The following is a 24,935-nucleotide window of genomic DNA, read 5'->3' on the forward strand; positions in this document are numbered from 1 at the left end:
CTAGGGACTCTTTTATGTTGAGCCAGGGTGTGTAGAGTGTATGTTTTGTGCTCTTTGTTTTCCATTCTAGTATTGTATTTCTATGTTGGCCAGTGTGGTTCTCAATCAGAGGCAACAAGTGTCAGCTGTTGCTGGTTGTCTCTGATTGGGAACCACATTTAGACAGGCTGTTTTCCCACAGTGGTTGTGGGATCTGGTTCCTAGTAGGTTGTGTTTGAGCTAAGGACGTCACGTTATCGTTTTGTTCGTGTTATCTTTCAGATTAAATAAATATGTTTGCATTCAACGCTGCGCATTGGTCCTCTGTTCCCGACGATCGTGACAAGAAGAACCCCTCTCCCCGATACACACACGAACACACGCACGGGTGCACACGCACACGCATACACACACACGCACATTCGCACCCACACACACATGCACATGCAAGAAAAAGAAAGGCACACATACACACACAAGCAAGAAACACAATTCACTGTACTTGTGCATGTGACGTAATTTTTTTTTGACTTGACACACACACACACACACACACACAAACACAAACACACACAAACACACACACACACACACACACAAACACACACAAACACACACACAAAGTTGAGAAGAGATTGACTGCATCACTATGGGTCTTTGTGCGAGGTGTTGATGTCCTGAAGGTATCGAACTGTCTGTTCAAGCAGTTGACACACAGTTCGGACACTCATCGGTATCACACAAGACATGCAGCCAGAGGTCTCTTCACAGTCCCCAGGTCCAGAACAGAGGCTGGAAAACACACAGTATTAAATAGAGCCATGACTAAATGGAACTCTCTGCCACCCAGGTAACTCAAGCTAGCAATAAAACCAGATTTAAAAAACAGATAAAAGAACACCTTAAGGCACGACGGGGACTGTGAAGAGAACACAGACATTTAAGGCATTTTGTATTCTGTTATGTATGTGATATGTGGTTGGGATATGACTGTGATATGTGGTTGTCTCGCCTGACTATCTTATGATGAATGCACTAGCTGTGGGTCGCTCTGGATGGGAGCTTCGGCTGAATGGCTAAATTGTAATGTAAATGTAGTGCTATGTATATTTATGTATATTATGTATTTTATTTGTTGTGTTGTTTCCTATTTGGACCCTAGGAAGAGTAGCCGCTGCCGAGGCAGCAGCTAATTGGGGATCCTAATAAATACACACACACACACACACACAAACACACACACACACACACACACACATACACACACACATCCACAAACACACACACACACACATAGAGATTGAAAACTCTGGAGCTGAACACACATACTGCACATACATGTTACAGATAGAGATGCAGTTTGGAGGCTGTTTGCATCATGTTGAACACAGGCCTGAGATGTAACGCAAACTAACACAATATTCTAGCTATTCTGTCTAAACAACAACTGAATACATATGATTTAAATGTTAGCATCATTTGCTGAGGAGCAGCACAAATTAAGGACCAGCACACCATGATCAATCTATAAACCTATTACAGTATTATGCAATTGCTATTTGTTCTGAGCTGGCCAGATAATCAAACAGAAGCAGCAACTATGAAGTCTAGATTACTACCAGGCAGGAGACCCAGATCTGTCAGCTGGCTGATAAGAAAAAACAACTACATTCTTGAGCTGTTAGCAGATTACGAAGAGATAGTGAGAGAGAAAGAGACACTCTTTAGTGTTTTTTTTTTTTTACATCGTCTTGTTTTTGATAAAAATGTATTTTTTGTTTGCTCTTGAGTATTGTTAATCTCATAAGTGAAAATATTTTTGGGGGCTAGAAAGAATATTGCCTTCTGCATAGAGACTTCTATTTGATTTGTTGTTGATTAGCGGTTCAATTGTTAGGCTACATCCTAGGCAATAACTTTAATCCATTATTTGTCCTACGTATGGTGTCATACAATGAAATATAGCATGCTGGCATCCCTACTGACCTTTCTGAGTCTGTGTCTATCTGCATTCCTTAAACTCAGCACTAACATTCATACCTGCTCTGTCTTTACAGTCATACAAATATCCTCTCCATTGCTAACCCTCTGTCCATCCATCCGAATGTACAATATTACTAGGCTAATCTGTCCCCCGAGACACAAGAGGAGTGAGTTTCTGGGGAAATAAGGTTAGCTGCTTGTACCCAGGAGACTGAGCATTCACTCAGGCATCAGGTCTCATTCCTGGCCTCACTGACAGGCCAGCGGCTCACACACCAGTCAATATTCAAAGGCAACGATCCTGCCTCTGGTCTGATCTATGCTCTTTATGAATCATATCTAAAATAATTGGAATTGATTCCAGTTTTATGACTTTAGAGCTTTAGTTAGAGGCTGTGCAGTGGTCCATTAGGGTATGAGCCCACATTTGATAGATGTAGTAAAACTGAGATCTAATGACTGTCATTGACACACAAGCCCTGAGTGTGTGTGTGTGTGTGTGTGTGTGTGTACAGAAATAGGACTCTATCCTTCTCAGAGGGGGTATTTTTGCTTCGAGGCAAGCAACACTGAACCATGTATGAGAGCACCAGCTGTTCCGGACGACTGTGTGATCTCACTCTCCGTAGCCAATGTGAGCAAGACCTTTAAACAGGTTAACATTCACAAGGCCGCGGGGCCAGATGGATTACCAGGACGAGTACTCAGAGCATGCGCTGATCAGCTGGCAAGTGTCTTCACTGACATTTTCAGCCTCTTCCTGACCCTGTCTGTAATACCTACATGTTTCAAGCAGACCACCATAATCCCTGTGCCCAAGAACGCCAAGGTAACCTGTCTAAATGACTACCGCCCTGTAGCACTCACATCTGTAGCCTTGAAACACATTGAAAGGCTGGTCATCGTTCACATCAATACATACATACATACATCTGCACCATTGAGAGCATCTTGACTGTCTGCATCACCGCTTGGTATGGCAACTGCTTGGCATCTGACCACTAGGCGCTACAGAGGGTAGTGCTTACGGCCCAGTACATCACTGGGGCCGAGCTCCCTGCCATCCAGGACCTCTATACCAGGCGGTGTCAGAGGAAGGCCATAAAAATGGTCAAAGACTCCAGCCACCCAAGTCATAAACTGTTCTCCTTGCTACTGCATGGCAAGCGATACCGATGCACCAAGTCTGGAACCAACAGGACCCTGAACAGCTTCTACCCCCAAGCCATAAGACTGCTAAATAGTTAACCGAATAGCTACCTGTACTATGTGCATTGACCCCCCTTTGCACAAACTCTTTTTGACTCATCACATATCCTGTTGCCTAGTCACTTTATCCCTACCTATATGGACATATCTACCTCAATTACCTCGTATCCCTCCCTACACAACGACTTGGTACTGGTACTATGTGTATAGCCAAGTTATCGTTAATCATATATTTATTCCTTGCGTTATTATCTTTTAAATGTGGTCCTCTGTAGCTCAGCTGGTAGAGCACGGCGCTTGTAACGCCAAGGTAGTGGGTTCGATCCCCGGGACTACACAAACATGTATGCACACATGACTGTAAGTCGCTTTGGATAAAAGCGTCTGCTAAATGGCATATTATTATTATTACATATTTTTTTTATTTTTCTCTCTGCATTGTTGGGAAGTAAGCATTTCACTGTTAGTCTACACCTGTTGTTTACTAAGCATTGTTTGAATGAAGGATGTCCTTCCTTTGGTTAAAGTGTATTGGGTTGTTTGTTTGAAATTTCGAAATCACAAAATTCTCTGAGTGGCTTGTCTACACCATGCCTGCTGTTGCCGTAGTGACAGCTCTGACGTAGATCTCTTTTTTTTCCAAAAGATTCAAAACCTCAAAATAAAACATAAAAGACAGTAGGGTGCAAATTCAAGTGGACTAGCAGCTTAAGGTTGCCTGGGTAACCTCTCACAAAAGAGACGGGGGGGAAGAGTGGTTATTGCTCTGTCTAGTGAGTAATTATCTGTGGTAGTGAACAGGAAATGAAAAAAAGACTTGTCTAAAAAAAGAACAGGCACAATGGAACAACACGACTGGGTTGCTATGGCAGGGAGTATGTTGTTTTCGAGGTGTGTGTGGCCCATCTTACTTTTATGGGCTGCTGAATTGTGTGCCTGCCTGCATGGGAGGCTTGTTTTGGGCATGTAACACTTTATAAAGTTGACACAATCAGAAGAAGCAGCACTGTAATCTAAATCAATTCAGCTGGAAGCCTGTTGTTTTCCTACCTGCTGAGATGTGTCTGTGGAGAGAATATGCTGTCCCTCCCCCATCCCACACACTGTTCATTATTCTCTTGTCATCTATCAGAGTCCTCAAGGGTAGATATGAAAAGTGGGTCTATGTTTGTTTGGAAAGGCTGGAAGTTGGGAATCATGGCAAAACAACTATTTCGAGCTTAAATACATATGGGACAAAATAATATTGTCACATCGCTAATGAATATTTTCTATGTCTTGGAATATCTCAATATCTCATTGGCAGATCCCTGCACCAGTAACAATAAGAAGCTTGACTTGACGTGAATATGTTTTTGATATTGGTAAGTTTAAAATGACGGAACTATGATACAGACACAACTTAATTGACGGATCCACACTCGTGAACCATTAAAAATGATATAATAGTAACGTGTAAAAGCCACCCAGAGGATTCGAGCTGAGCTGATCTTAATTCTTTATGGGCCAACTGAGAATTCAACTGCATATGATTTCCTTTTGGTGCATTCTCACTCAGTGATAACAATATGCAAGCAGCCGAGAGATTTTGTAATGAGCTAGCTACTGGAGTCTAACAACTTTAATTCATTATATAATCAAGGCCTCAAAGTAGGTTGGGGATTGGAATTTATTAGAGTCCCTATCATAATGCAAGCTTTACTCCTTTACTCCCTACTATCTACTAAGGCCTATGCTTCCCACAGGATATAAAATACTATGGTTCACTTCTTTATACTCTGTGTAGCTACGTACAGTACCTGGGAAAGAGAGAGGAATTCTTGGGGCTATTATTAGAAGATCCCTGTCAAAAGGCAGGCAAAGTGAATGAAGCACAAGGGAAGTGGAGTATGATAAACACAAAGGAAGCAGCTGCCTTTATTGTCATCTGACTGAAATTCTCTTTCAGTGCTGCCTCTTGACTTCACTGAAAAGCATGGATAGATTTAACTGGTTTTCATATTTTGTGCTTTGATCATGTGACCGTGAGGCAGCCAGATAAGAGTGTTGACTAGCTGACTGGTGAGTGGCAGCATTGTATTGTTGTTGTGAGTCACATCGAAGGCCATGAATCTACACTTCTAGCAAGTTCTAGGAATCCCTTTGAGTGCAATTTATGATTTGCATGAGTTTCCATTTTTGACAATTGCTCTCTTCTGAAAATGCTATTCTAGGAAGAAATTTGATGTCAACTAATTAATCTCAGTCAGTATGTTTATTAAATTCAGTAACACTATTTGTAGCTTGGGCAAGTAGTCGGACTCAACTGCAAAAGCAGGACTTACGTAGGCTATGGGTAACCAGAAAAATGTCCTCCAGAGAGATGTCCTATCCCTGTATGTGGTCTTTGATAGGCACAGACGGGGAAGTACAGTATCTCCCAGACACAACCAGGCTGTGTTTGTTTGGATTCTCTCTGACACCGAGCTTTGGGCTGAACTCATTTCTCTTGGCCTGCCTCCACCACATCATCCTCTGACCCTAGCCTCTAAATATACTCCTGACCCATGGACAAATAGCCTGATAGGAATTTCAAATATGGAATCCAACGTCATAGAGACAGAAATGAATGCAACATTAATAAAAATCGTCCCATAACGTCTAGATAATCTTAGTTATTCCCCAATGGTTTATTGCATCAACATTCTCGAGTCACATAGACCAACATGCTGTTATGAGAATGGCTTAGTGTGGGTACAGCTAGTCTACAACACCTTTTGATGCTCAGTGAAAACTTTCATTTTAATGAGACATAATTCGAACAAGATATTCCTACTTCAAATTCCTCTTGGTTTCAAGTCCCTAACAAGCCTAAAAAGGGTACTACACCCTGTTATCAGAGGTCTATGTATAGGAATGTTGGTTTTTGGCACAGCAGATAACCCAGACACAGAGCCATCACAATAGATAGTCCCGCGGGGCGGCAGGTAGCTTAGTGGTTAAGAGCGTTGTGCCAGTAACCGAAAGGTCGCTGGTTCTAATCCCCGAGCTGACTAGGTGAAAAATCTGTCGATGTGCCCTTGAGCAAGGCACTTAACCCTAATTGCTCCTGTAAGTCGCTCTGGATAAGAGCGTCTGCTAAATGACCAAAAAAAAAAAAAAAAAACATCTCAGACACCACCAGGTCACAGAGGTCACTGGGAGGGCAAATAATCACAAACATTTCTCACACACAAACACTGCTTCTGGGACTCACTCTTACTCTGAAAGAAGGTAATATATACTTTCTATCACTTTACTCTGGGTTCCAAACACTAATGGCATTTTGGCAGGATATTTATATGGACTGTTAGAAAACCAAAGCGGAAAGGAGAGCTCTTCCAGCCAAAGGCCGTTTTCCAGAGAGATTGTTATGTGAAGTGTTGGGTGACTGGGCCTTCACTGAGGAATCACACCTCGTTACTGAGCTTGTCTGTCTGTCCTCTTAATGACCTGAAACACAGCTAGCTGACCTTCTCAGTCATGGTGAGGTGATGGAACTTTACACAAACTATGAAAGTAATGTACTGTGATGAAGCACACCATTCTGGCATGCTCTCAAAAAAACGCAAAAAAAGATGTCCCTTCTAAAAAATTGTTTACATATACAGGCACTTACATATTGGCTGATTTCCTTTGTGATTACTTTTTGCAGGATTTCACACAATGATTTTCCAAGAAGTATGGATGATACTCTCCTCTTCCATCCTATCATCTCTTCCCTCTGCTAAATCCTTCTCCCTCCGATCTCCTGATTCTGCCTCCTCAACCCTCCTCTCCTCCCTTTCTGCATCTTTTGACTCTCTATGTCCCCTATCCTCCCGGCCGGCTCGGTCCTCCCCTCCTGCTCCGTGGCTTGACGACTCATTGCGAGCTCACAGAAGAGGGCTCCGGGCAGCCGAGCGGAAATGGAGGAAAACTAGACTCCCTGCGGACCTGTCATCTTTTCACTCCCTACTCTCTACATTCTATTCCTGGGTTTCCGCTGCTAAAGCCACTTTCTACCACTCTAAATTTCAAGCCTCTGCCTCTAACCCTAGGAAGCTCTTTGCCACCTTCTCCTCCCTGCTGAATCCTCCTCCTCCTCCCCCTCCCTCCTCCCTCTCTGTGGATGACTTCGTCAACCATTTTGAAAAGAAGGTTGACGACATCCAATCCTCATTTATTAAGTCAAATGACACCGCTGGTCCTGCTCACACTGCCCTACCTTATGCTTTGACTTCTTTCTCCCCTCTCTCTCCAGATGAAATCTTGCGTCTTGTGACGGCCGGCCGCCCAACAACCTGCCCGCTTGACCCTATCCCCTCCTCTCTTCTCCAGACCATTTCCGGAGACCTTCTCCCTTACCTCACCTCGCTCATCAACTCATCCTTGACCGCTGGCCATGTCCCTTCCATCTTATAATAATAAATAAATAATATGCCATTTAGCAGACGCTTTTATCCAAAGCGACTTACAGTCATGCGTGCATACATTATTTTATTTTTTTGTGTATGGGTGGTCCCGGGGATCGAACCCACTACCTTAGCGTTACAAGCGCCGTGCTTTACCACCAAGTGAGCGAGAGTTGCACCCCTCCTCAAAAGACCTACACTCGATCCCTCCGATGTCAACAACTACAGACCAGTATCCCTTCTTTCTTTTCTCTCCAAAACTCTTGAGCGTGCCGTCTCTAGCCAACTCTCCTGCTATCTCTCTCAGAATGACCTTCTTGATCCAAACCAGTCAGGTTTCAAGACTGGTCATTCAACTGAGACTGCTCTTCTCTGTGTCACGGAGGCTCTCTGCACTGCTAAAGCTAACTCTCTCTCCTCTGCTCTTATCCTTCTAGACCTATCCGCTGCCTTTGATACTGTGAACCATCAGATCCTCCTCTCCACCCTCTCCGAGTTGGGCATCTCCGGCACTGCTCACTCTTGGATTGCGTCCTACCTGACAGGTCGCTCCTACCAGGTGGCGTGGCGAGAATCTGTCTCCGCACCACGTGCTCTCACCACTGGTGTCCCCCAGGGCTCAGTTCTAGTCCCTCTCCTATTCTCTCTATACACCAAGTCACTTGGCTCTGTCATATCCTCACAGGGTCTCTCCTATCATTGCTACGCAGATGACACACAATTAATTTTCTCCTTTCCCCCTTCTGATAACCAGGTGGCAAATCGCATCTCTGCATGTCTGACAGACATATCAGTGTGGATGTTAGATCACCACCTCAAGCTGAACCTCGGCAAGACGGAGCTGCTCTTCCTCCCGGGGAAGGACTGCCCGCTCCATGATCTCGCCATCACGGTTGACAACTCCATTGTGACCTCCTCCCAGAATGCAAAGAACCTTGGCGTGACCCTGGACAACACCCTGTCGTTCTCCGCTAACATCAAAGCGGTGACCCGATCCTGCAGGTTCATGCTCTACAACATTTGCAGAGTACGACCCTACCTTACACAGAAAGTGGCACAGGTCCTAATCCAGGCACTTGTCATCTCCCGTCTGGATTACTGCAACTCGCTGTTGGCTGGGATCCCTGCCTGTGCCATTAAACCCCTACAACTCATCCAGAACACTGCAGCCCGTCTGGTGTTCAACCTTCCCAAGGTCTCTCATGTCACCCCGCTCCTCCGCACACTCCACTGGCTTCCAGTTGAGGCTTGCATCTACTACAAGACCATGGTGCTTGCCTACGGAGCTGTGAGGGGAACGGCACCTCCTTACCTTCAGGCTCTGATCAGACCCTACACCCAAACGAGGGCACTACGTTCATCCACCTCTGGCCTGCTAGCTCCCCTACCTCTACGGAAGCACAGTTCCCGCTCAGCCCAGTCAAAGCTATTCGCTGCTCTGGCACCCCAATGGTGGAACAAGCTCCCCCACGACGCCAGGACAGCGGAGTCACTGACCACCTTCCGGAGACACTTGAAACCCTACCTCTTTAAGGAATACCTAGAATAGTATAAAGTAATCCTTCTTCCCCCACCCCCCATGGTTGTCCCACTGGCTATCATAAGTTGAATGCACCAATTTGTAAGTCGCTCTGGATAAGAGCGTCTGCTAAATGATGTAAATGTAAATGTAAATAACAGTGGGGAAGATGGCTCATTATAAAACAATATCTGTTCAAGATATCATAATGAGTCATAAATAACATATCTTATAATGAATCACATTCTCTTGATCATTGTCCCAGACAAGAAGGTCAATACACACAACTAAATTCATTACTACAGCAGAAATATCACGTTCTGTTTGATGCACACTAGTTGTCTCAGTCTAATTTTGTGCAGTTTTCCCATGAATATCATTTGATTATCAAAAGCTGCTGCCATGCACATCAATGGATCTGGATCACAAAGAGACAGAAACCTACTCTCTCACAGACAACCCTATTTTATCTGTGGTTTCTGCTGTCCCTGTACCGTCCTGACTGTCAGTGAGTGTTCTCTTTTAAACCACATGGTCTGGTGTAAAGGGAGAGAGAGGAGAACATTGTCAAAGAACTAAAGAACACAATAGGGGGAAGTCCTGAATATGCCTCATGCATTGGAATCTAATCTGGAGAATATAAACAACGTTGGTAAAAATATTATTTTCAAATCAAATCAAATCAATTTTTATTTGCCACATGCGCCGAATACAACAGGTGTAGACATTGCCGTGAAATGCTTACTTACAGCCCTTAACCAAAAATGCATTTATTTTTTAATAAAAAAGTAAAATAAAACAACAATAACAAAAAAGTGTTGAGAAAAAATAAAAAATTAAATAACAGTAGGGAGGCTATATACAGGGGGGTACCGGTGCAGAGTCAATGTGCGGGGTGCGGCTAGTTGAGGTAGTTGAGGTAATATGTACATGTGGGTAGAGTTAAAGTGACTATGCGTAAATAATTAAAAGAGTAGCAGCAGCGTAAAAAGATGGGGTGGGGGTGGGGGGTCAGTGCAAGTAGTCCAGGTAGCCATGATTAGCTGTTCAGGAGTCTTATGGCTTGGGGGTAAAAGCTGTTGAGAAGCCTTTTGGACCTAGACTTGGCACTCCGGTACCGCTTGCCGTGCGGTAGCAGAGAGAACAGTCTATGACTAGGGTGGCTGGAGTCTTTGACAATTTTGAGGCCTTCCTCTGACACCGGTATAGAGGTCCTGGATGGCAGGAAGCTTGGCCCCAGTGATGTACCGGGCCGTACGCAATACCCTCTGTAGTGCCTTGCGGTTGGAGGCCGAGCAGTTGCCATACCAGGCGGTGATGCAACCAGTCAGGATACTCCCGATGGTGCAGCTGTAGAAGCTTTGGAGGATCTGAGGACCCATGCTAAATCTTTTCAGTCTCCTGAGGGGAATAATGAGAAAATAATGTCCCTCTGAGCATGGATTACAAAATTATGGATGATCATTTTATCCACTCGTTCATGCTTTTTCAGCCTTTTGTTTAAACCTAATCACTGTGGATATTACTACTAGTGTTCTGCGTGATCTTGACTTACAGGTCAGTCCCTTTTCTCCAATAGATAAGGACATTCTTGGGAGAGAGCTGGCACCTTTGAGGGTGAGGGTGGAGGTGAAGTCACATCTTCCCTTCGGTCACCTGGCTGTTCCACTTCATGTGCACAGACACCAGTATTTAGTAGTTTTTTGTATTTATTAGGATATCCATTAGCTGCTGCCAAGGTAGCAGCCACTCTTCCTGGTGTTCAAACAGGATTAAAACAATTGCATCACAACAAAACCCAACAACAGCCTACATCAGGGTCACCAACCTTTTCAAGTCGATCACTTTCTGAGTCAAAATGCAAGCCGAGATCTACCTCTCAGATTTTATTTTAAACATGAGTTAAAAAAAAAGCCTATTCAACATTAACAAATTAAAACTGTTCTGTAGCAATGAGGTTTGTGCAGTAGGCTATAGACCAAATACATTATCAGTGCATATTGGCTACGCTTGATTTGCCCTGCCAGTGTTGTTCTTCTCAGACCATTTAGAAATTATATTTCAACATTTTAGGTACATGATCACACTGGTAATAGATAATTTGTTGTATTACTTGTGCCGCACAGCTGAGTGAGCATAATCATTTGTAAAATGTTTTACTGGACTGATGGCCTGAATCTGATGGTCAGTCTGAGGGGAGGGAGGGAGCAGCGGTGAGGCTGCCTCTCACCTGATTCACCGTCCCTCCTCTCTCCCTCTGCTGAGAAAAGGGGACACAGTCTTCCAGCTGATGGCAAAACGTAAGTCACACCGCATTACTTCTGCCTCAAGCAACAATTCATATTGTTACTCCTATGACCAATGAAAATGAAATATTTATTGATATTAAAAAAGACACAAGCCGCAAATAAGGCAGTGCGCCCCGGCGCACCAACTGACTCCGACAGTTGAACTTGAGGTGAAGAAGACTGTTTAAGGCCTACCAGAGTTACTCCTATAACCTAACAAAATAATGCTTATCTTCATACAAAATATTTGGATAGAAAATTAACAAATTACCCTCCTTCTGTACGTCTATATCTGCATAGCAGATGCAGTAGCCATCTGACATAAAGAAATGCATGTCAGTGTCAAAGAATGCCACCTGTATATCTCTATCTCTCTGGGTTTAGGCCTAAGCTTCTCTTCCTTTATATACAGTCCATTCGGAAAGTATTCAGACCCTTTAAATAAAAAACTTAAATATCACATTTACATAAGTATTCAGACCTTTTACTCAGTACTTTGTTGAAGCACCTTTGGCAGCGATTACAACCTCGAGTCTTCTTGGGTATGACGCTACAAGCTTGGCACACCTGTATTTGGGGAGTTTCTCCCAATCTTCTCTGCAGACCCTCTCGAGCTCTGTCAGGTTGGATGGGGAGCAGTGCTGCACAGCTATTTTCAGGTCTCTCCAGAGATGTTCAATCGGGTTCAAGTCCGGGCTCTGGCTGGGCCACTCAAGGACATTCAGAGACTTGTCGCGAAGCCACTCCTGCATTGTCTGGGCTGTGTGCTTAGGGTCGTTTTCCTGCTGGAAGGTGAACCTTCGCCTCAGTCTGAGGTCCTGAGTGCTCTGGAGCAGGTTTTCATCAAGGATCTCTCTGTACTTTGCTCCGTTCATCTTTCCCTTGATCCTGACTAGTCTCCCATTCCCTGCCGCTGAAAAACATCCCCACAGCATAATGCTGCCACCACCATGCTTCACCGGAGGGATGGTGTCAGGTTTCCTCCAGACGTAACGCTTGGCATTCAGGTCAAAGAGTTCAATCTTGGTTTCATCAGACCAGAGAATCTTGTTTCTCATGGTCTGAGAGTCCTTAAGCTGCCTTTTGGTAAACTCCAAGCGGGCTGTCATGTGCCTTTTACTGAGGAGTGGTTTCAGTACATGTGCTGATGTTGCTTTCAGAGGCAGTTTGGAACTCGGTAGTAAGTGTTGCAACCGAGGAAAGACGATTTTCACGCGCTGCACGCTTCAGCACTCGGCGGTCCCGTTCTGTGAGCGTGTTGAGCCGTTGTTACTCCTAGACGTTTCCACTCCACAATAACAGCACTTACAGTTGACCGGGGCAGCTGTAGCAGGGCAGAAATTTGACGAACTTACTTGTTGGAAAGGTGGCATCCTACGACGGTGCCACGTTGAAAGTCACTGAGCTCTTCAGTAAGGCCATTCTACTGCCAATGTTTATCTATGGAGATTACATGGCTGTGTGCTCGATTATATACACCAGTCAGCAACGGGTGTGGCTGAAATAGCTGAATCCACTAATTTGAAGGGGTGTCCACATACTTTTGTGTATATATATACACTGCTCAAAAAAATTAAGGGAACACTTAAACAACACAATGTAACTCCAAGTCAATCACACTTCTGTGAAATCAAACTGTCCACTTAAGAAGCAACACTGATTGACAATAAATTTAACATGCTGTTGTGCAAATGGAATAGACAACAGGTGGAAATTATAGGCAATTAGCAAGACACCCCCAATAAAGGAGTGGTTCTGCAGGTGGTGACCACAGACCACTTCTCAGTTCCTATGCTTCCTGGCTGATGTTTTGGTCACTTTTGAATGCAGGCGGTGCTTTCACTCTAGTGGTAGCATGAGACGGAGTCTACAACCCACACAAGTGGCTCAGGTAGTGCAGCTCTTCCCGGATGGCACATCAATGCGAGCTGTGGCAAGAAGGTTTGCTATGTCTGTCAGCGTAGTGTCCAGAGCATGGAGGCGCTACCAGGAGACAGGCCAGTACATCAGGAGACGTGGAGGAGGCCGTAGGAGGGCAACAACCCAGCAGCAGGACCGCTACCTCCGCCTTTGTGCAAGGAGGAGCAGGAGGAGCACTGCCAGAGACTGCAAAATGACCTCCAGCCGGCCACAAATGTGCATGTGTCTGCTCAAAATGTCAGAAACAGACTCCATGAGGGTGGTATGAGGGCCCGACGTCCACAGGTGGGGGTTGTGCTTACAGCCCAACACCATGCAGGACGTTTGGCATTTGCCAGAGAACACCAAGATTGGCAAATTCGCCACTGGCGCCCTGTGCTCTTCACAGATGAAAGCAGGTTCACACTGAGCACATGTGACAGACGTGACAGAGTCTGGAGACGCCGTAGGGAGAACGTTCTGCTGCCTGCAACATCCTCCAGCATGACCGGTTTGGCGGTGGGTCAGTCATGGTGTGGGGTGGCATTTCTTTGGGGGGCCGCACAGCCCTCCATGTGCTCGCCAGAGGTAGCCTGACTGCCATTAGGTACCGAGATGAGATCCTCAGACCCCTTGTGAGACCATATGCTGGTGCGGTTGGCCCTGGGTTCCTCCTAATGCAAGACAATGCTAGACCTCATGTGGCTGGAGTGTGTCAGCAGTTCCTGCAAGAGGAAGGCATTGATGCTATGGACTGGCCCGCCCGTTCCCCAGACCTGAATCCAATTGAGCACATCTGGGACATCATGTCTCGCTCCATCCACCAACGTCACGTTGCACCACAGACTGTCCAGGAGTTGGCGGATGCTTTAGTCCAGGTCTGGGAGGAGATCCCTCAGGAGACCATCCGCCACCTCATCAGGAGCATGCCCAGGCGTTGTAGGGAGGTCATACAGGCACGTGGAGGCCACACACACTACTGAGCCTCATTTTGACTTGTTTTAAGGACATTACATCAAAGTTGGATCAGCCTGTAGTGTGGTTTTCCACTTTAATAATAATATGCCATTTAGCAGACGCTTTTATCCAAAGCGACTTACAGTCATGCGTGCATACATTTTTGTGTATGGGTGGTCCCGGGGATCGAACCCACTACCTTGGCGTTACAAGCGCCGTGATTTAATTTTGAGTGTGACTCCAAATCCAGACCTCCATGGGTTGATCAATTTGATTTCCATTCATCATTTTTGTGTGATTTTGTTGTCAGCACATTCAACTATGTAAAGAAAAAAGTATTTAATAAGATTATTTCATTCATTCAGATCTAGGATGTGTTATTTTAGTGTTCCCTTTATTTTTTTGAGCAGTGTATATATAAAACTGTAGAAATATGAATATCATACAGTGGACACATAAGCCTATAGTTCTTTGCATGTAATTCCCTGATACATTGAGTGTTCAAATCTCTGACAGCTGAACCATGAGGTGGAAAATTATTGTTTTAGGAAATAAATAGAGACCACAAAGCAAATAAGTTTATTGTCACTTAAAAAAACTTTGTGTATATATTGTATGTATTTTTTTTACTGACAAATCAAATCAATCATCAATCCAAACTGTGCAGCGGCCAATTGATGACTGGAAAGAAACATCTGTTACAAAACACCAAAATGTTTAATGACATTCTGAGATTGTCAAGCAAAGCCTTCGATACTGGGTAAGCCTACAAGGTAGGGAGTGATGTATTTTCTGTTTGTTGAGATTGACATAGACTATTTATTGTAGTGTTGAAAACCCAAACCATGATATTGAAGTGCCCGAAGTCAGTATGCTTTGTTTATTGGTTGTGTGGTGCATAGGCACAGAAACCTGTTGGTGGTTATATAATTATAAATATGGCATCAAAATGTTGAAAATCTGATTTCCCCCTAGCTGATCATTGTCTGCAGCTGGCTCTGATCGTAGTGTAAATAAACAGGCAGTGAGTGAGCTCGTCTGTGGTGGTTGGTGAACCCTCAACCTTCTGGCCCATAGCCCTGCGTGGCATCAACTGTGCCACAAAAGCATGCTGAAGTGGCAAAGTCGATATCCACGTTTATAAACCGAGGGTCGCTACAGTTCTTATTGTTATTTGTAGCCGTAAACATTATTTTGAGTTAATTTTATGAGGGTGAGGGTCAATTTATTTTACAGTACAAGAGGAGGGTCATGTGAAAATATTTGTACATTTTTTTAATGACACCTTGAGTTGGACCAGCCGCGATCTTCCCTTATCGAAATGTGCATTTTATGGCTTATAAAACTATGCTAAATAACAACCTAAACATGAACTTACTCATAAAAACAGCAGGTCTTTGCTGTATTCGTTGAGTCTCTCTCTAGTCATGATTTTAAAAGTTTTGAAATCTCACATTATCAACTTTGTTGTGCGTTCGAGGTTTCTTTTTACAGTCTATGGCGCGAGGAAACTGTGCAGACACAGTGATCTGAGCTATCTGATTTGCCAGCGGAAGGCCTATAGGTGCACTTGATTTGCTCTCTGGGCCTGCCGGGTAGGCGGAGTTCAACCTTCAGACACATGAAATGGTTCAAAATGGGAACACTTTGCCTTCTCGGCACTGGCGACCGTGTCAGCGTGCATGCGCCCAGCCCGCCACAGGAGTCGCTAGAGTTCGAATGGGACAAGGACATCCCGTCCTGCCAAACCCTCCCCTAACCCGGACAACACTGGGCCAATTGTGCATCGCCTCATGGGTCTCCCGGTCGCGGCCGGCTGCGACACAGCCCGGGATCGAACCCGGATCTGTAGTGATCTGTAGATCTGTAGTGATCTGTTTTTTTTTTTTTATTAGATTTTACTGCTCGCTTGAGTTACTTGATGTGGAAGAGAGTTTAATTTAGTCTTGGCTCGATGTAGTACTGTGCATTTCCCAGAGTCTGTTCTGGACTTGGGTACTGTGAAAAGACCCCTGGTGGCATGTCTTGTGGAATATGTATCGGTGTCTGATCTGTGGGTTAGCTGTTTGAACAGACAGTTGTTTGGTTCATACCGTAATGTTACCATATCCACCAGTAAAAACCAGCAGCAAGTGTCAGACGTTGACATTCCATCCTCATTGTCTTTCCTTTTGATCTGGTGTCATTCCCTCTATATACACCTGCTGTCTGAGCATATGTCATAGGACAGACACCCTACATTTAGTTTTAGTCTTAGTTTTAGTCTTAAAATATATTTTTGTTATTATCAGCTGGGCAGATCAGCTCAATCAGACCACGCAACTGAAATACATTAATTCTGCCAATGAGAGGATTGGATTACATATTCTGCAAAGGCATTCATGCTTATGATTGGACAAAACAGATGAATAGTCAAATTGAATGTCCTTTAGGCTCACGTTGAATTCTCGTCACGTTTTAGTCAACTAAAATGAAAACTCATTTTTGTTACAGTTATTGTTTTTTTCATGGCATCTCTTCTCATTATCATCATTAGTTTTCATCAGGAAAAAAAGGTTGTTGAAAATGTACAGTGGCTTGTGAAAGTATTCACCCCCCTTGTCATTTTTCCTATTTTGCTGCCTTACAACATGGAATTAAAATGGATTTTGGGGGGGGGTTGTATCATTTGATTTACACAATATGCCTACCACTTTGAAAATGCAAAATAATTTTTGGGTGAAACAAACAAGAAATAAGACAAAAAAATCTTGAGCGTGCATAACTATTCCCCCCACTGCTCTAGCTCCTTCAAGTTGGATGGGTTCCGCTCCGCTGGTGTACAACAATCTTTAAGTCATACCACAGATTCTCAATTGGATTGAGGTCTGGGCTTTGACTAGGCCATTCCAAGACATTTAAATGTTTCCCCTTAAACCACTCAAGTGTTGCTTTAGCAGTATGCGTAGGATCATTGTCCTGCTGGAAGGTGAACCTACGTCCCAGTCTCAAATCTCTGGAAGACAGAAAGAATTTCCCTGTATTTAGCGCCATCCATCATTCCTTCAATTCTGACCAGTTTCCCGGTCCCTGCCAATGAAAAACATCCCCACAGCATGATGCTGCCACCACCATTCTTCACTGTGGGGATGGTGTTCTCGGGGTGATGAGAGGTGTTGGGTTTGCGCCAGACATAGCGTTTTCCTTGATGGCCAAAAAGCTCAGTTTTAGTCTCATCTGACCAGAGTACCTTCTTCCATATGTTTGAGGAGTCTCCCACCAAACGTGTTTGCTTATTTTTTTCTTCAAGCAATGGCTTTTTTTCTGGCCACTCTTCTGTAAAGCCCAGCTCTGTGGAGTATACGGCTTAAAGTGGTCCTATGGACAGATACTCCAATCTCCGCTGTGGAGCTTTGCAGCTCCTTCAGGGTTATCTTTGGTCTCTTTGTTGCCTCTCTGATTAATGCCCTCCTTGCCTGGTCCATGAGTTTTGGTGGGCGGCCCTCTCTTGGCAGGTTTGTTGTGGTGCCATATTCTTTCCATTTTTTAATAATGGATTTAATGGTGCTCCGTGGTATGTTCAAAGTTTCTGATATTTTTTTATAACCCAACCCTGATCTGTACTTCTCCACAACTTTGTCCCTGACCTGTTTGGAGAGCTCCTTGGTCTTCATGGTGCCGCTTGCTTGGTGGTGCCCCTTGCTTAGTGGTGTTGCAGACTCTGGGGCCTTTCAGAACAGGTGTGTATATATACTGAGCTCATGTGACAGATCATTTGACACTTTATTTAACTAATTATGTGACATCTGAAGGTAATTGGTTGCACCAGATCTTATTTAGGGGCTTCATAGCAAAGGGGGTGAATACATATGCACGCACCACTTTTCCGTTATTTATTTTTTAGAATTTTTTGAAACAAGTTATTTTTTTAATTTCACTTCACCAATTTGGACTATTTTGTGTATGTCCATTACATTAAATCCAAATAAAAATCAATTTAAATGACAGGTTGTAATGCAACAAAATAGGAAAAATTCCAAGAGGGATGAATACTTTTGCAAGGCACTCCTGTTCTCCTGCTCCTGTGGATCCATATAACTATGTGTAGTATGGATCAAGACATTTTGCCAATGGTAGGAGCATGATCAGTGGCATGCTGATTCATTGGCAATCACAGACTAATTGCTCTCTCGGTCTGATTGTGTTATAGTGCAGAGGCTTCAATAGTACTAATATTAGCAGAGTTTAAATGTGCCATCTAGCAAAGTACAGCCATTATTGTAATGGAAATCTTGTTTATCAATAGGTCAATACTTCCATAGCCAGGTAGTATAGCATTTCAAATCGATGTGATGCTTCACCACATTTATGCTGACCCAAAGATGCACTTTTATACACAGAGCGACAGCACAGAAGCGCACAGCACATTAGTATTCAAAACAGCCAGTGGGTGAAAATGTCTATGAATTTCAATATCATGTTCTTTATTTTATTATTCCTGCTTTTCATTTCAGCAAGGTTTAGATACACAACACTAGAGAGAGAATGCCCTTATGTTGGTTGAATAAGACTTATCCCAAGAAACACCACCCACTACTAATGTTCATGTGAATACTGATGGAATGACATTGTAGTAAAGGGTGAGTACAAACAAAACAACACTATTGACAATTCGGCATAATGAATGAAGTGTTGTTTTATTAGGAGTAAACAACAACAGAGAACAGCTTCCAATGTGCTTTGTTTTATCCATTGAGCAGACACGGTAGTGCACAGCAGTAAACAGGGGATATATAGCTTCATGTAGTCCTAGTATCAGATATTACACTTGACAGTGTAACAGGGTAGACAGCTGGCTTAGTGCCTGTGGCATCTAATGATTACAGCTTTTGAATATGGGGCCCTCTGGGGCCACAGTCACAGCAGATACATACAATACAGCTGATGAGTGGATCAGATGAGATGAGAGTATATTCTACATGAACTCCTGTTAGGCTCCTGCTAGAAATATTAATCTGTTGAGTGGAATTGGATAACGGGGAGCATCAAAAGCAAAGCGAGAGTCTTATCAAGGAACCAACCGGCTGCTGACTGTATGAGACTGAGGCTGCCTGCCTATCTGCCTCTGTCAGTCAGAGTGAGAGAGAGAGAGACTCAGCCCAGTTGGGGAACTCCATATGAACTCAATGCAGAAATAGATAACTTGATAACTAGATAAGGCTGATGAATATTCAGTATATTACGAACCATGATGAGTTCAATGAGTTTGGAAAAAGACATCTGCAAGTACAAACCCTTTAAAGCCATTGTGCACTCTTAGAATTAGTGGTGACTCGAGGAACCATGGAGATCCTCAAGGAACCCCTGGAGTACCTCAAGGAACCATTCCTTGTGAATGGTTCATATTTGCACCTTCGGTTATTTGAGGGGTTCTTGGAGGAACCTTTAATGGTTAACGTAGGAACAGGTTCCTGGAGGAAACCTGGAGTGGATGTGTGGCTTAGTAGGGGCGTGGCTTTAAGATATATATATTTTTTAGAGTAAATGTTATTCCTGTTCATCTGTCCTATTTTATTGTCATCACATGTTTAGGTTGAACAATGCCAGTTTTGTACCTTCAATGAGGCTAACAGAGGTGTATAACAGTGTGTGCCTGACAGAGTGACAATGTGACATACAGTACTCTAGTTGTGGAGATAATGGCTAATGGTCAGAATTGGTTTAATCACATGGAGATGACTGCCATTAGCGGTCAAAAACGTGTACTGTATGTATGTACGTACACATGGTGGGAAAGGTGTGCTGACATTAAGAGAGCAGAAACTATGCACGCTAGGAGTCTAGAATGACTGTGCTGTTGCACCTCCACCCATGTGTTTACCCTAAGAAATACTGTCCCGTGTTCCAACTGAGGGTGTGTGATCCTGTAAATCATGTCTCTTGTTTAAACAAAATGAGTAAATTCATAATAACACAGACCTGTTAATTTAATCACTGTCACGATCGTTATAGGAACCGGACCAAGGCGCAGCGTGATAGGCGTATATCTTTTAATGAGTACTTTACACAATAACAAAACGATACGTGAAGTCTAAAGGTTCACCAACACAAACCTATACAGAACAAGATCCCACAAAACAAAAGTGCCAACAGGCTGCCTAAGTATGGTTCCCAATCAAAGACAACAAGCAACAGCTGCCTCTGATTGGGAACCACCCTGGCCAACATAGAAATACGTGAACTAGAACACCCATAGACAACTAAACATAACAAGTCCACACCCTGGCTCAACATTTAAGAGTCCCCAGAGCCAGGGCGTGACAGTACCCCCCCCCCCCAAAGGCGCGGACTGCGACCGCGCCAACCAAACACAACAGGGGAGGGGCCGGGTGGGCATTCCGCCTCGGAGGCGGATCCGGCTCCGGGCGTGACCACCACTCTCTCGCTACCCCCCCCGTAGCGCCCCTGGTCTGGTCTGGCCCCGCTGGCCGGAGCTGGACTGGACACCGGTGGATCGGATTGCTCAGGCTCCGGTGTGGAACAGGCACGGGCTGTGCCGGACTGACGACGCGCACCACTGGCTTGGTGCGGGGAGCAGGAACAGGCCGGACCGGGCTGGCGACGCGCACCACAGGCTTAGTGCGGGGAGCAGGAACGGGCCGGACCAGGCTGACGACGCGCACCACTGGCTTGGTGCGGGGAGCAGGAACAGGCCGGACCGGGCTGACGACGCGCACCACTGGCTTGGTGCGGGGAGCAGGAACAGGCCGGACCGGGCTGACGACGCGCACCACTGGCTTGGTGCAGGGAGCAGGAATGGACCGGACCGGGCTGACGACGCGCACCACTGGCTTGGTGCGGGGAGCAGGAACAGGCCGGAAGGGGCTGACGACGCGCACCACTGGCTTGGTGCAGGGAGCAGGAACGGGCCGGACCGGGCTGACGACGCGCACCACTGGCTTGGTGCGGGGAGCAGGAACGGGCCGGACCGGGCTGATGACGCGCACCACTGGCTTGGTGCGGGGAGCAGGAACAGGCCGGACCGGGCTGACGAAGCGCACCACTGTCTTGGTGCGGGGAGCAGGAACAGGCCGGACCGGGCTGGCGACGCGCACCACTGGCTTGGTGCGGGGAGCAGGAACGGGCCGGACCGGGCTGACGACGCGCACCACTGGCTTGGTGTGGGGAGTAGGAACACGCCGGACCGGGCTGACGAAGCGCACCACTGGCTTGGTGCGGGAAGCAGGAACAGGCCGGACCGGGCTGGCGACGCGCACCACTGGCTTGGTGCGGGGAGCAGGAACAGGCCGGACCGGGCTGGCGACGCGCACCACTGGCTTGGTGCGGGGAGCAGGAACAGGCCGGACCGGGCTGGCGGCACGCACCACTGGCTTGGTGCGGGGTGCAGGAACGGGCCGGACCGGGCTGACGACGCGCACCACTGGCTTGGTGCGGGGAGCAGGAACAGGCCGGACGGGGCTGACGACGCGCACCACTGGCTTGGTGCGGGGAGCAGGAACGGGCCGGACCGGGCTGACGACGCGCACCACTGGCTTGGTGCGGGGAGTAGGAACACGCCGGACCGGGCTGACGAAGCGCACCACTGGCTTGGTGCGGGGAGCAGGAACAGGCCGGACCGGGCTGGCGACGCGCACCACTGGCTTGGTGCGGGGTGCAGGAACGGGCCGGACCGGGCTGACGACGCGCACCACTGGCTTGGTGCGGGGTGCAGGAACGGGCCGGACCGGGCTGACGACGCGCACCACTGGCTTGGTGCGGGGAGCAGGAACAGGCCGGACGGGGCTGACGACGCGCACCACTGGCTTGGTGCAGGGAGCAGGAACGGGCCGGACCGGGCTGACGACGCGCACCACTGGCTTGGTGCGGGGAGCAGGAACGGGCCGGACCGGGCTGTGGAGACGGACTGGAGGTCTGGAGCGGGGAGCAGGAACGGGCCGGACCGGGCTGTGGAGACGGACTGGAGGTCTGGAGCGAAGAGCTGACACAACCCGTCCTGGCTGAATGCCTATTTCTACACACTCTGTGTGAGGCATCAGCACAGGACGTACAGGGCTGTGCACTCGTACTGGCACTACATCACGTGGCACTGGCGCAGGATATCCGGGACCGAGGAGGGGTACTGGAGGCCACGAGCGTTGAGCCGGCACACTCCATCCTGGCTGCATGCCCACCTTAGCACGACACGTGCGTGGTGCTAGCACAGGACGTACAGGACTGTGCCGGACCACTCGCGGCACAGTACGCAGCTCCGCATAACTCGGAACCTGCCCAGTCTCACGCTGCCTAGCCTGAGTACGGGGAGTTGGCTCTGTTCTACCTCTAGGCTCCGCCAACCTCCCTTCCAGCCCCCCAAACCTGGTGGCCTCCTCTCCTAATCCGCCGATACGTCCTGTAGCTGCCTCCAGCATCCCCGTCGTCCATGCCGTGTGCCCCCCCCAAAAAAAATTATTGGGGTTGCCTCTCGCCTGTCCGACGACGACCCGGTTGGCGCCGCTTCTCCTCTCCTGCCTGGGCATCCTCCCTCATCGCCCTCCGGTAGCGGACGGCCTCCTCCTCTGTGATTCTCCCCCAACCGAGGAGGACATCTACCAGAGTAACCTCCTGTTCCATACCCGGCGTTTGCTCCTGCACACGCTGCTTGGTCCTATTCTGGTGGGATCTTCTGTCACGATCGTTATAGGAACCGGACCAAGGCGCAGCGTGATAGGCGTACATCTTTTAATGAGTACTTTACACAATAACAAAACAACAAAACGATACGTGAAGTCTAAAGGTTCACCAACACAAACCTATACAGAACAAGATCCCACAAAACAAAAGTGCCAACAGGCTGCCTAAGTATGGTTCCCAATCAGAGACACCAAGCAACAGCTGCCTCTGATTGGGAACCACCCTGGCCAACATAGAAATATGTGAACTAGAACACCCATAGACAACTAAACATAACACGTCCACACCCTGGCTCAACATTTAAGAGTCCCCAGAGCCAGGGCGTGACAATCACTTTCCCTATGTCAGAGAACAGTTTTCTCAGAGAAGGACCCACAGGCAAGCTGCAGTGTAAAGCCACTCTGTAAGCACGCTGAAATTCATTCCTCAAATGCATTGCTATGAGAGAGAATATGCTACATGCTCTCAGTGACCTGCCTGAATAATTTCCTACTTTGCGGTCATTCGAAGTGAAGGCTCAGCACTGTGTGTTGATGTGCATTAGCCCTAATGGACTCATTACCTTAAAACACTCCAAAGGGACACTGTGTCACCGACATACGCAGACACCAGCACACACACATACACACGCAGACCCGCACAAGATGCCTCTGGCCACGTTTAATAACTCCAACAAAAACTGGCAACGGAAGCCCATAAGCTTTTTAAGTCATTTCGCCACACACAAGAGTGTGAATTCTAATCATTAGTCAGTGAGAAGACGGCTTTATGTGATGTACAAATGGATTCTCCCTCTCCTCTCTAAATCCTCTCATGTGCCTCCAAGCACCCCCACGCGCCTGTTTCCAAGTTACCCACCAACAGCCACTGCCAATCCGCCTTAATTGCCTCACATTTAAAGGGAGAGCTGAGAGACACAGAGCTAGCTAGCCGCCCTCGCCTCTCTCACACTGAGCTTACTCTGCTACAATGGTAGAGAAAACACTCCACCTGGATATCAGAGAATGAGAGAGAAACAGAGAGCACACCGTGTACCCAACCCAGAGTGAAACTTCATTCCTCCCAACAAAAGAGGCAGGCATTCCTCAATGATATGAAACCATTGTATTGGTTGGCTTCATCCCTGTAATCTACTGTATCACACAAAACCATACAAGTTACACCTCTGTCTGTGTCCTCCTGAAGGTCTATGAAAAGGACAATGTAAGGACTTAAATACAAACGTTGAAATGCCTTGTTAAGGTCCACAAAAACAAGTCCATACAGAGCAACAAGAGAGAAAGAAAGAGGGAACTCCTAGTGATTAAGACCAGCGTTCTCTACTTACCTTTGTTAAGCCTGTAAAGGAGGGGGTCTCTCCCGTTTTTCCGTTCAGTCAATTACTCCCCTGTTGCTCCTTGTTCAGTCTTTCTTAGTTGCAGCTTAACACAAACACATCCTCATCCCAATGAATTGATCTAAATCAACAGCTCATGAGGGAGAGAGGAGGGAAGGAAACGCAGAAGAAGAAAAGAGCACTCTCCCCAAGTCCTCTGCACTGTATCCAAACGGTTAGGGCTCAGCGAGATTGTGAGTGAGAGAGAGAAGGAGAGAGCCAGAGAATTGAAGTGAGTGAAGAGTGAGAGAGAGAGGAGGGTAGCTAGCGTGCACGCACTAGAGTATGCACTAGTGTGTGTGTGTTTCCTAGTGTTTGTGTGTGTGTTTCTGTGTGTTTCAGTGTGTGTGCTATGTGTGCATTCCTCAGATGTTGTCTGAAGAAGAAGCCACAGGATCAGCTGCTGTTACACTAACAAGGGATTCTCTGCTCTCCGGGGGAAAGACTTCTGGTCAGTAACTGAAGATCCCCTTGTGTGAATATGACCTTCTCCTTCTCTTCCTCTTTAACATCTCTTCCTCTTTAACATCTCTTCCTCTTTAACATCTCTTCCCCTTTAACATATCTTCCTCTTTAACATATCTTCCTCTTTAACATCTCGTCCCCTTTAACATCTCTTTCTCTTTAACATATCTTCCTCTTTA

General features: G+C 46.3%; 1 protein-coding gene across 1 annotated transcript in view; it reads right to left on the reverse strand.

Moving 5' to 3' along the window:
* LOC121531739 (protein shisa-like-1a) overlaps positions 1-24,524 on the reverse strand; it is a 51,041-nt gene extending 26,517 nt beyond the window's left edge. Inside the window, exon 1 of the mRNA XM_041837154.2 lies at positions 24,244-24,524. The gene's annotated coding sequence lies outside the window, so the exon portion shown is untranslated. The remainder of the gene's footprint in view (positions 1-24,243) is intronic.
* Between the last annotated feature and the right edge of the window lie 411 nt (positions 24,525-24,935).

Source organism: Coregonus clupeaformis, chromosome 19, assembly GCF_020615455.1.
Source record: "Coregonus clupeaformis isolate EN_2021a chromosome 19, ASM2061545v1, whole genome shotgun sequence".
In the NCBI taxonomy this organism is placed as follows: Eukaryota; Metazoa; Chordata; class Actinopteri; order Salmoniformes; family Salmonidae; genus Coregonus; species Coregonus clupeaformis.